Below are 10,548 nucleotides of genomic sequence, written 5' to 3'. Positions count from 1 at the left end.
TTGATCAATTCTCTCAACCACCATTTATCTGGCTTCTATTTGAGGAGATTGGAATGCTAAAGAAAACAGTTCCTAGACTCCCTTGAAACTGAGGTTCTGGAAGCAAACTCTTTTCCATCATTCAGATGCACTCATGAGAGATTTTGGAAGGCAGAAGAGAGTCATCTTCCTACTGCTCTTGAATGTTTCCATTATCAAGGAAGCTCAGGAAATGTGAGGCTTTCTTGCGTCAGTGCTCCAGGGTCTATCTACCAGCTTCCTGGGAATCAAAAAGCAATGTGATAAGAACAGCTTCTTAATGTGACTTTTTATTCCCAAACCAAGCTTTGGACACCATGGTCCAGTTTCCTGAATGTGAGAGGCAGTTGCAAAGGCAAGGCTTCCTGTCTCTGGCACAGCTTCAGTGGCAATGTCTAAGTTAGCTCCAGTGGCTCCTATTGAATCAGTCCTGTTTCTGCTGAGTCATTCCAGGAGATCCAGCCTTAAAAATACTCCTGTAGCCCTCCCAGCAGTGTTGTAAATATCTAATGTCCTATATTAAGTCACCTTCTGTCCAAAATACCAAGAGCAACTTCTATTTCCTGAACTCAACCCTGACTGGTATGGTCTTTGATTTAAATGATCTTATTTATCATATATGGTTTTACATTTAGATATGAATCTATTTCTTAAATTTCAGTTGCATTTCATTGATCAATTTGTCTTCCAATGATGCCACATTGTTTTAATTAGTACAGCTCTAATATCTGGTTTAATAAATCAAATAAGTTCACCACATTTATTCTTCTTTTTCCAAGTCTATTCAGTTATTTTGGAATATTTATCCATCCAATGGAAAATGAGAATAAGCTTTTCAAGTTTCTCAAAATATCCACTGGAATTTTGATTAAGTGGGGTTAGATTTACTGGCTAATTTGGAGCTAATTGTCATCATTATAATATTGACTCTTTTAATCCAGAACTGTGTTCAGTCTCTTCACATATGTCTTCTATCACACCATTATTCAGTATTTAGTTTTCTTTATATAGATCAATGATCCCAATATGATGTACTTTCCCATTATGAGTAGATACTTTGTACCTTTCTGTTAGATGCAGTATTATTTAATTGCTTTTTATTATGAAAAAGACACTTTTCCCAATTATATTTTGAATATATTTAAATATAATATTTTAAAATATAATAAAAAGAGTAACATTTATTAAATACTTTCTAGGCACCAGAAATGTTATTTGTTATGTTTTACATGTCATTCAGATACAAATGAAAAAATTTGTAGTTCACAAAATAGTCACCCATTAGCTTAAACAAATCCAGATTTGTTTTTCTCATGCTCAGGAAGCCCAGATGTGGGTAAATTGTTGCTGACATTGACCTTTTCCCTCGTGGTCAAATGAGTGCCACAGTTCCAGAATTTCATCCATTTTTTAAAAGGCAGGAGGAAAGGAAAATAGGAGGCACCTGTGGCTTCTTCCATTTCTTTGACCAGAATGGTGTCAAATAGTCACCCTACCTCCAAGGAAATCTGTGAAAGTATGTGACACTTGCAAATCCCAAAGTAGACAAGGACTAGATGGATGAGCTTGGAATTGCGTGTTGAGTGAGGAAAAAAAACTCCTACTCATGATATCCTCACCAAAACCTCTGAGGGCAGCATCCCATGTTTACAGCTGAGGAAACCAAAGCACAAAGAGTCTTAGCAGTTTGGCTGGAATCATGCAGCAGTGAGTGGCAGAGTACATGCTTTTAGCCACTCTATTATAACTGTCCCTTAATAGGAAAACTATTGTTTTTAAATACTAATATTTTGTCCAGCTATCTTGCTGAACTCTCCTTTTATTTCTACAAAGTTTAGTTTTCCTACCTACTTTAGGTAAACGGACATATTGAATCATAGCTTTCTTGTAATTGTGAGAATACTTTTTCTTCCTGTTTCATTGCTCATTGTTGTTGTCAAATAATAATGGTTATTCGTTTATTTTTCTATTTAAAGGGAAGGTTTTATGGTTTCACTGTTAAGTGATTAAAGTTGTCCTGAAAAAAAATACTCTTCAAATAATCAATAGTAAAAATAGATATTTTTCAGTGACAAGAAATCTTTTCTAGTCGATGCTTTAAAATCTTTTCCTTTTATCACAAGCGTCCATATTTCTGACTAGTCTCCAGTAAACAAATGCATATCATACCCAAAAAGAGTGCTGGAGAGGACTTGTCGGACACTTTCCAGGCAAACCTCATGCTTTTTCTCATGCTTTTTTTTTTTTTTTTTTCTGCTCTGCTTACTTACAGCAGCATTACCTCCTGACAAGAAACGAAACAACATTGCTGGGGTATATAGGAGAGGACACTTCTAGTCCTCTAAGAGGTAGGAAAACTGGATACCAATTTCTCTGCAAGACTTAAATCATTGTTTTTCTCTGTTTGCTACTTTCAGTGAGGTATATATTATCAGGAAACCTATCTTTGAGAATATAGCTGTATTTTATATCTTCTACAGTCTCTGGAAGAGAGAAAAAAAGGGCTGTCTGTGTCTGGGTTTCTGAGAAATCAGAGCCTGAAGACTTTCTTGGGAGGTACAACCCTAGTACTGCAAGACTGGGAGAGGGGAAGGAAAGGGAAGCAGAGAAGCAGGGAAAGTAATAGGCGGTGATGTGTTACCAAGATGGCTAGAGTCTCCCCAAGGAAACCCCGCCCTTGCTCAGTGATGCGGGGCAGCGTGCCGCTAAGCGTTGTGGGTTCCATGCCATCTCCTACCTCTCACCCACCGCTCAGAATTCACCATACGGTGCACCAACTCCCCTGCACTTTGGGGTTGTGTTATCTGCCCCATAGGCAGGCTCTGGGAAGAGCAGGTTTCGGCTTCTATGTTTGTCTGAGTTCCTAAGTGATGGAGCCCAAGCGCCTTTAGGATCTGCAGACCTGGTGCATGTAAGAAGCCAGGATGAAGCCAGCCACGCCCCCACAGGGGGCGGAGACAGCTGGTGGGTGGGAGAGGGAACGGTCCCCCAGACAGGGGCTCTCCACGCGGCAAGCAGCGAAGGCTGGGGTAGCTGAGACGGAGGTAATCCAGAAGGAACCCACACGGGGACTTGTACAGCGGCTGTTTTTCTAAGGAGAGTGAATATCTTCTTTAGGTGAAAAGTCCTATGTGGCTCAAGTCATGGGGCAGCATGAGTCCTTTGGGAACCACCCACAGATGGCCAGGAGCAAACAGGTCAAGGTACAGCACATCCCAAGTAAGAACACTGCCTGGAGGCAGAAGCCAGGTGGGCCTCGGCTTTGGTTAACCCTTTCAAGTCCAGTTGGGCACCGTACAGTCTCAGGCTCGGCTGTGTCCCCACGTGGGGTGAAGGCATATATTGTGTAACTGTACAGGATGTTGGGTTTCCCACGTGACACTGAGCTCTTGGGCAGTCCCACGGGGGCAGCCTGAGTCTGACTCCTGGTCCCAAGACCTCTCACCTCTGCACCGGTGAAATACCTTAAAACGGGTGACACCTGCCAAGCAGTGTGGGCACACTGTGTTGCCTTAGGGGAATCTGTTTTTATTGTGGCCTTGAGAGGGACAGAAGAACTTGTGTGACATTCACAAAGCATGGCACCGGGTGGCTGGCATCTTGTAATGCAGCATACACGTTAGTTCCTGCCTGGGTTTGGGACCTCTTGGAAGAATTTTCAGCTCTGGGACAGTAAACCAGCTCATCCACCAAGATTTCACCCTCACAAGGACAAACCTCTTGATGAATTCAGGAAGGTCTGGGGAGGCATAAATCCCCAGGGGGACCTCCTCCCTGCCCTAATGGTGGTGCCTACACTTGCCCTCCAGAAACCACACAGCTTCCTTCCCTGGAGTAAAACAGGAGCATCTCAGGGGAGACCCCATGTAGGAGGGAGGCCCACAGCTCAAAACCCCAGGGTGTCTGACATCTGGCACTCCCTGGTCGTCGGGGCTCACCTGGCCCCAATCCATGGGTCTCTGCCCCCCTGCCCCCTTCCCGCTGCATGCAATGACTTGGGGAGGTCTGTCTCCTCCAGCTCCACTATGTCATCTTCCTTGTCCCCATTTTTCCATGCCTCAACTCTCTATACCTGAATGAAGAACCCGTTTCTAGATTTCTCCCATCCGAGTTGACACTGCTTGCTACTCCCAGCTGGCCCTGCCTAGTGCACAGCTCTAAGCAAACACCCATCCCTTTGTTTCCTTCAGAACTGCAGGTCTGGATGTCTGAGAGCCGAGAGGGGCTATCCAGGGAGCAGTGAGGCCTGAGCATTCTCTGCCACATTTGGGTAAGAAAGCCAGGGTGTAAACCAGAGCCCTGTGGCTTGGCATCCTAAGACATCTTTATGTGTCTGCGTGTCTGAAGTTACTTCTATCCTGACCAATGCTAGTGGCTTGTATGCCAGGCACTGCACTCAGGGTTTTCCATCAATCCCCTCACTTCCTCAACGTTACGATCAAGTACAATGTCACTATTGTACTACTTTCTAGATGAGAAAATGGAGGCACTGGGGTTTCACATGACTTATTCAGGATTGCCCAGCATGAAGCAGAGACTTGTGGAATCCAGGGCTGTCGAGCTCTGGAAACCAGGCTTTCAACCACTTCCCCACACTGATTCTTCATGTGTGACATTTTGCACAAAAATGTGTGTAAAACAGTGTGTCACGTTTGTATAGACCTTGTTTCCCAAGCCATCTATGCTCCTGCCTGCCTGAATAACACAGAAACCTTGTTGGTGTGACCACTCGGGGTTCCCTGGGCCTGGGACTGGTCTGCCTTCCTCTCCTGCTGCCAGACTTCACACAACCCAGGCTCCTATCACATTCTTCCCTGGCCTTGCAGCTCCATTCAGTAATTTGACCTTTCTGTCAAACGCCCACCCATCTTTACAAACTTTGGTCATATTCCTCCTCTCTCAGGAAGCATTACCCTCTCCCTTCAGTGAGATGTGGGCCTCTCTCCTTGCAACTGCCTTGGCACGTGGCCTGGACTTTTGAATGACAGTTATACATTGTGATGCTTTTGGTATGATGCTTCTAACCTTCCCACTGACCTCTAGGGCTCAGTTCCTGGTCCCTGGTCAGGTAATGTGCATTAAGTGGAGGAGTACATGTTGATAGTAGTGAACATTTATTGTTTTTGAGAAGTATATAATCAGTCCAGATAAAACCTAAAGATTTGAGGGCACTGTGTTATTAACTACTGCTACAGTAAAGTTGTGTTACAACCCCTCCGCCAAAAACTAAAATAAGTGGAGGAGTGAGTGAATGAGCTCATAGTCTAAGACAGGCACAGGACCTCGCTCACCTTCTCCAGGAATGCCTCAATAAATGATGCTTAATTAATGGAAGAACTAATGAACGTCTGTCCCTATCCACCTCTGGTGTGCTCTCTTCAAGATGTAGGCAATCACTTGTTCAAGTGAATTGAATGAAGGACTGACTGTCCCTCAGAATTCATTGTCCACATTCAATTACTAGGAACCCACACTCTGCACACACACACTCAACAGTCACAGAGTCCCACATGTACATACACATCTTTGGTTGATGATACCGTTTCCCTGATGCAGGCTGATTTTCATTGGGTTAATAATAATCATACCTAATATGTATCACTACCTCATATTGGACACTTTCCTAAGTAGTTAGCAGATCTTAGCTCAGTTTATCCTCAGAACAACTTGTTGAGATTGATACTATTATTATCAATGGTTGCCATAAGGAGAAACTGAGGCAGAATTCAGTTAAGGAAAGTATCTTGCCCCAGCCATACAGCTTGTGAGTGGTGGAGCTGGAACTCAGACACACCCCTGTCTGCTCCTTACCACTGGGTTGGCTCGTCTGGGTGACTGTGTGACTGGCTGAGAGCCTGCTTTCCTGTCGTCCTGACAGGTCACTGACATGGCAAAACCCTCAACAAATGTGTGTGCACTGCGTGGGAAGATGATCACACTGCAGGAGCTGAGCTATCATCTTAAGCACTTCTGCTCGGAGCCTATTAAACTGGAACTTTCTCAGAAGACCAGAAATGTGGTCAAGCACCCAATTTCCAGGCTTCTAGTGCATTTACCACACTGATAACATTCATTTTAACCACTTGTCGAAACAAACCTCACCTGCAGAAGACAATTTTTGCCTCAAAATCCATCACTGTGTACATTTCATAGTGTAATTTCCTCTGGTGCATGTTACAGTTAGGCAAAGTGAAGGTTATGGTTGAGCCAGCATTAACCTGGGACTGCTTCTCCATAAATGCCAAATTTGAAGGATTCCCTTTCTGCACTGCATGGCTGTGACCTGTGCTGAAGACTCACCCCATTGCAATGCCAGAAGGAATGCTATAGAGAATCTGTTTCAACTCCCTTGGGTCTCAGATGAAGGAACAAGGTTCATAGAGATGGAATGATTCCCTTAGTGAGTCTGGGCTAAGGAATTCACTAGATCCCCATCCTCCTGAATTGCAGCCTCGTCTCTTCCCGGTGAACTACCCTGTGCATGACTTTGCAGAAATGTTTAGATAAGGTTTGCCTCAGTAGCTGAAGCTGCATTGCAATGTGGACGTGTCATCTCTTATTCTTAGTAAAATGACTTTTGTTAGAACACATTTCACAATTTTATATTTCACACTCTTGTAACTCTGCTAACTGTGTCCCAGTCGCCAGCTAACTGCTGCCACATGCTTGCTCCATCACTGGAGGTTTTGCAATGAACACAATTAGCTGCTTCCCAAGTCTTGACCACTTTTAGTATATTCCCCTGCCTATCATCCACTTTTTTGTTAGTTTCCTTTATTTTGACACCTTTGCTCACATATACCATTTAATCTGAATGAATAAAAATGTTAATTGAAATGTGTACCATCTGTGGTGGCTGAATTTAAAGACATTTTTCAATTTTTGTAATGGTGTACTTGCAACATTCTCTCTTTGTTTGCAAAATCACTTCTTTCTGGTCTTTTCCTGAGTCTTTCTGGAAATGCTTTGAAATGTATTCAGACCATCCGCTGCTTTTGTCTGAGGAAATCATGTAGTCGGTGTAGAGATCTAATTTCTTTCTTAGCTTGAGCAAGGGCCATTTAACAGGACACATTTCAACTTGCCATACTATAAAGGCTGTACTTTTGGGGGAGTGTTATTTGACCATTTTCTATTACCCAATTTCCCACAAAAACTAGTTTTTGAAAAATAAGGCCAAGCATACTAATGGAACCATGTGGCAGAAGCTGGGGGACTCTCAGTGAGGCTGGAAGACAGAGTGGAAATTTTGAACACTCACAATATCTGGGTTGTGGCTGGGCCAGGTAGGGGGCGAGAGAAAACAGGGGGTGGAAATTTGGTAGAGGAAAGAATCCAAAGGAGTAATGAGGATTTGATGATTGAGGAAAGGTCAAAGGAAAAAACTAAGAATGAATCAAATAAATCAAAAGAAAAAATGCAAAAAGAAAAAAATGCAGAAAGAATAAAGTTCAACAACAGTGGGTGGATTAAAAGGGAAGGAATAGAGCAAGGCTAAGGACTAGAAATAACATGAAGTGTAGAAATAAAACAAAGTACATGAGGGAAAGAAAGAAATACCATTCCAGGAAGTTTCTGCCCAAACACTCAATGACTCATTAGGTCAAAGCCAAAACACCAGCATAAATCACATACTGATGGGTGGGGTCAGGCCTCCCATGGGTGACCAGCCCTGACAATCACTGCCACACTCACATTTTAAAGCCTCAATGCAAAAAGAAAACAGAGAGACCTTCAAGATGGTGGAGAAGTAAGATGTGGAGATCACCCTCTTCCCCACAAATACATCAGAAATACATCTACATGTGGAAAAGCTCCTAAAGAACACCTACTGAATGCTGGCAGAAGAACTCAGACCTCCCCAAAAGGCAAGAAACTCCCCCACGTACCTGGGTAGGGCAAAAGAGAAAAGAAAAAACAGAGAAAAAGAAAAGGGATGGGGCCTGCACTTATGGGAGGGAGCTGTGAAGGAGGAAAGGTTTCCACACACTAGAAGCTCCTTCACGGGCAGAGACTGTGGGTGGCGGTGGGGGGAAGCTTCGGAGCCACGGAGGAGACCACAGCAAGAGGGTGCAGAGAGCAAAGTGGAGAGATTCCCACAGAGGATCGGTGCCGACCAGCACTCACCAGCCCGAGAGGCTTGTCTGCTCACCCACCAGGTTGGGCGGGGGCTGGGAGCTAAGGCTCAGGCTTCGGAGGTCAGATCCCAGGGAGAGGACTGGGGTTGGCTGCATGAACACAGCCTGAAGGGGCTAGTGCACCACAGCTAGCCGGGAGGGAGTCCAGGAAAAAGTCTGGAACTGCCTAAGAGGCAAGAGTCCATTGTTTTAGGGTATGCGAGGAAAGGGGATTCAGAGCACCACCTAAACAAGCTTCAAGAGGGGTGTGAGCTGTGGCTATCAGCGCAGACAGCAGAGACAGGCTTGAAACGCTAAGGCTGCTGCTGCAGCCACCAAGAAGCCTGTGTGCAAGCACAGGCCACTATCCACACCTCCCCTCCCAGGAGCCTGTGCAGCCCGCCACTGCCAGGGTCCCGTGATCCAGGGACAACTTCCCCGGGAGAACACAAGGTGTGCCTCAGGCTGTTGCAATGTCATGCCGGCCTCTGCCGTCCTAGGCTTGCCCTGCATTCCGTACCCCTCCCTACCCCCAGCCTGAGTGAGCCAGAGCCCCCTTATCAGCTGCTACTTTAACGCAGTCCTGTCTAAGTAAAGAACAGACGCCCTCAAGTGACCTACACTCAGAGGCGGGGCCAAATCCAAAGCTGAACCCCAGGAGCTGTGCGAACAAAGAAGAGAAAGGGAAATTTCTTCCAGCAGCCTCAAGAGCAGTGGATTAAACCTACACAATCAACTTGATGTACCCTGCATATCTGGAATACCTGAATAGACAACGAATCATCCCAAAATTGAGGCAGTGGACTTTGGGAACAATTGTAGACTTGGGGTTTGATTTCTGCATCTAATTTGTTCCTGGTTTTATGTTTATCTTAGTTTAGTATTTAGAGTTTATTATCACTGGTAGATTTGTTTCTCGATTTGGTTGCTCTCTTCCTTTTTTTGTTATATATAGATTTTTTTTTCCTTTTTCTCTTTTTGTGAGTGTGTATGTGTATGCTTCTTTGTGTGATTTTGTCTGTATAGCTTTGCTTTTACCATTTGTCCTAGAGTTCTGTCTGTTTATTTTTTTTTCTTTGTATAGTTTTTAGCTCTTGTTATCACTAGTAGATTTGATTTTTGGTTTGGCTGCTCTCATCTTTCTTTCTTTCATTCTTTTTCATTACTTTACAATTTTCTTATTTTTAATAATTAAAAAATTTTGATTTTAATAACTTTTTAATTTAATTTCATTTTATTTTACTGTATGTTTCTCTTTCCTTCTTTCTCTTCTCTTTCTTTCTTTCTTTTTTTTCTTTCTTTTTCTCCCCCTTTTCTTCAGCCGTGTGGCTGACAGTGTCTTGGTGCTCCGACTGGGTGTCAAGCCTGTGCCTCTGAGGTGGGAGAGCCGAGTTCAGGACATAGGTCCACCAGAGACATCCCAGGTCCACATAATATCAAATGGCGAACGCTCTCCCAGAGAGCTCCATCTCAACACCAAAACGCAGCTCCACTCCATGACCAGCAAGCTACAGTGCTGTACACCCTATGCCAAACAACTAGAAAGACAGGAACACAACCCCACCCATTAGCGGAGAGGCTGCCTAAAATCATAATAAGGTCAAGGATATCCAAAACACACCACCGGATGTGGTCCTTCATCCACCACAACAAAGGCACTAGTCCCCTCCACCAGGAAGCCTACACAACCCACTGAACCAACCCTAGCCACTGGGGACAGACACCAAAAACAATGGGAACTACAAACCTGCAGTCTGTGACAAGGAGACCCCAACACAGTAAGTTAAGCAAAATGAGAAGACAGAGAAACACACAGCAGATGAAGGAGCAAGGTAAAAACCCACCAGACCAAACAAATGAAGAGGAAATAGGCAGTCTACCTGAAAAAGAATTCAGAGTAATGATAGTAAAGATGATCCAAAATCTTGGAAATAGAAGAGAAAATGCAAAAAAGGTTTAACAAGGACCTAGAAGAACTAAAGAGCAAACAAACAGTGATGAACAACACAATAAATGAAATTAAAAATTCTCTAGAAGGAATCAATAGCAGAATAACTGAGGCAGAAGAACAGATAAGTGACCTGGAAGATAAAATAGTGGAAATACCTACAGAAGAGCAGAATAAAGAAAAAAGAATGAAATGAATTGAGGACAGTCTTAGAGACCTCTGGACAACATTAAATGCACCAACACTGAAATTATAGGGGTCCCAGAAAAAGAAGAGAAAAAAAAGAGACTGAGAAAATATTTGAAAAGATTATAGTTGAAAATGTCCCTAATATGGGAAAGGAAATAGTCAATCAAGTCCAGGAAGTGCAGAGAATCCCATACAGGATAAATCCAAGGAGAAACACACCATGACACATATTAATCACACTATCAAAAAATAAATACAAGGAAAAAATATTAAAAG

Source organism: Kogia breviceps, chromosome 8 (genome assembly GCF_026419965.1).
Source record: "Kogia breviceps isolate mKogBre1 chromosome 8, mKogBre1 haplotype 1, whole genome shotgun sequence".
NCBI lineage: Eukaryota > Metazoa > Chordata > Mammalia > Artiodactyla > Physeteridae > Kogia > Kogia breviceps.
This window is presented reverse-complemented; position numbering follows the sequence as displayed.